The following is a 2,673-nucleotide window of genomic DNA, read 5'->3' as shown; positions in this document are numbered from 1 at the left end:
CTGGGTGCTGCACCTCACCTGAACCCATAAGATGCTGGGGGTCACTCCCTCCACCCAAACTGCAGTGGGGGGAGAGGTAGGTTCACCTGGCACCGCCCATTCCAGGATGGGGTGGAACTGCCCCCACCCCCATTTTGGGCTATCTCCTCCCGGCTTGACCCAGGCCTACCCAGAAACAGCCCCCCCCCGGACCTGCTTTTGCAGCTGGGCCCAGCTTAAGTTGAGACGAGGGCTGGTCCCGCGCATGCGCAGTGCGCCCTCCCAGCCCCTTTTGTCCCGGCCGCGCGAAGCCGCCTGCGTTTTGGCCCCGGCATTTTCCACGCACAAAGCTGCTGCCTTCCCTCCACCTTTGTGCCTACCCCGCTTCTCTGCCCAGTCTCCCCCAGGCGTGGCTGGAGCCTAGCGGCTCTTGGGCGGGGCAGGCGCGGCTGGGCCGTGGCGAATCTGCGGAGCCGGCAGAGCGGCTGAGGCGGGGGGGGAAGGATCTCACTCCCGGGTGCGCGTGGGGGGAGGGGCACCTATTGCCAGAGCCGCCGCGCTGCGGGCCCTGATGCGGGCGGGGGGAACGGGCAGGTCGCACTCACCAGCTCCGGCCGCGGCCGTGGTGCCTTTGTCCCCGACGCCGCGCTGCAGGGTGAGCGCCGAGCAGGGGAGGAAGCGACCTCCGCTTCCGCCTCAGCACTTTCCGCAGAGAACACCCCCCTCCCCCACTTTGCCGGCAACCCTCTCCGAGTTTATTCCTCTTGTATCTCCCTCGAAAAGCACCACCGCGGCTAGGGCCAGGGAGAGCGGGTTGTTTTTCTTTCTTTCTTTCTTTTTGGCGAATCAGCAGGTAGGAACAAGGTAAAGCCACGTCGGGGGGCAGTTGACAGTCGTGTAATGAGTGACGTCAGGCAGGCGGAGCCGGTCACGTGTCGAGCCGGGGTTGGGGAAGGCAGTTCGCGCCTTTTTTGCCCCGCGGCGGCCCTGGCGGGGTTCGGTGCCGCTGGTGCCATTTCCACTGCTTTCCCCTGAGCCTTTTGGCCTCATCGGCATGGAAAAGCTCTGGAAGTGCCACATAGGCGCCAGGGTGCTGCTGCCATGTTTGGTTTAGGTGATAGTGTCCAAGCTCCCCTTGCCATGCTTGCCTTGCAAAACAGCGTGAGATGCACACACGTACTGTCATGTACGGTGATGTTTCCAACACAAATGCCCCTGGCACAGTTGCTGTCAGTGAGGCACTTGGTGTATGCGCAGCTATTTGACTAGGTGACGCCCCATCACTGCATGTATGAAGGTTGCTATAATGCAAAACTGTCTACTCGGATGCTGCTGCATGGTTATTTTTTAGCTCAGGGTGTCCCCCCATAACATGCTGTAGTGCCACTCTGCCCTGCTTTCTTTTCTCTGCTGATTATTATTCTAAAAAGCGGTGCCCAGGGAAAGGGGGTGCTGTAGGATTGGCATTTAGACCTGTTGGAGTGCCCCAGGGAAAGTAACAGCACTGCAGTGCGACCTGATGAAGTGACAATAGATAGGCTTCACTGGTGAAAGTGTTGGGCAAAAGAGCACAAAATAGATGAACAGAAAGGTTAAAGCTGTATGGTGAGACCAGAGATTTCTTAAGACTGGTACGAGTGGATCTTAGCCCCAGTAGGTAAGAAGGAAAACATGCGTGACTGCAGAAGTTACAGAGGAAGGAAGCTCATGGAATGAAGACGGGATGAAATGAAGCGCGTGGAATGAGACTCTGGAACACGTCGCTGCTATGACTGGTTGAACCTTTACTCAGACAAGAATAGTTTGCCTGTAAGAAAGGGTGAGTGACTACACATGAAATTTTTATGATTGGCAAGTGGTAATGAAGCAGTTAAAAGTAACAGCAGGAAAGCTGGGCTTTATGGGCCTAGGAAAGGCACATAATAAATTAGGTAGGAGAATACTCTCACCTGGGCTGAGGAACTTTGATGTGACCAAGGATAAATGGCATATACAGATAATTTAAAATCATGATTTGACCTTACAAGAATGGCAAATATGAATGACCTTATATGAGTGACAGATCCCCTTGAAGGGATTGGCTCTGTTGTTTATGATGTTGTTGGAGATTGTCAGCAGCAAGATCCTCATGGGAGATGGTGAGATACTTCTGTATTGGGGGCTGGCAATTATTTTGGGTGGAGGACTGCTTACTGAGTTTTAGCAAGCTGTCAAGGGCCTCATGGATAGCCCCACCCCTTGACAGGTGCCCTGACAGCTGGTCTTGGGACCAGAAATCCTGCCCCCTAACCCATGACCTTTGCTACCAGAAGTCCTTCCCCTTGCCCTCGAAAATACTCCTTTCAGCAAAGGGTTTTGTCATCTTGGAACCAGAAAAACACCAAATTATATTCTAAAAATCAAACCTCTATAACATGCATTAATTTGATTTAAAAAATATTTTTGTCCTGATTTACATGTGTTTGTGTAGTGTACATGGAGGTGATTGCACAACAGCTTAAAATGAAGCCTTACTCTTGTATATTGTGAAGGGGTGGGGGTATATATGTGTGGGTATAGGCTTTTGGGGGGCTGGTGTGAATATGTGGGGTGTGGGAGAGGGTGTTGATGTGTGTGAGGGGGTTTTGAGGGGTGGATAGCTGTGGGGGGGGTGGGGTGAGGGAGCATCTGGGTGGGTGTGGATATGTGGGGAGA

The 2,673-nt window shown here is 53.8% G+C and overlaps 1 protein-coding gene across 2 annotated transcripts in view; it reads right to left on the bottom strand.

Annotated features, from left to right (window-relative positions):
• SMARCE1 (SWI/SNF related, matrix associated, actin dependent regulator of chromatin, subfamily e, member 1) overlaps positions 1-794 on the bottom strand; it is a 33,232-nt gene extending 32,438 nt beyond the window's left edge. Inside the window, exon 1 of one of the 2 annotated variants that reach the window (XM_019506692.1) lies at positions 585-794. The gene's annotated coding sequence lies outside the window, so the exon portion shown is untranslated. The remainder of the gene's footprint in view (positions 1-584) is intronic. The other variant, XM_019506700.1, reaches the window with a different exon arrangement.
• Positions 795-2,673: the final 1,879 nt, after the last annotated feature.

Source organism: Gavialis gangeticus, unplaced genomic scaffold (genome assembly GCF_001723915.1).
Source record: "Gavialis gangeticus isolate Ggan-Ray unplaced genomic scaffold, GavGan_comp1, whole genome shotgun sequence".
Lineage (NCBI taxonomy): Eukaryota > Metazoa > Chordata > Crocodylia > Gavialidae > Gavialis > Gavialis gangeticus.
This window is presented reverse-complemented; position numbering and strand designations above follow the sequence as displayed.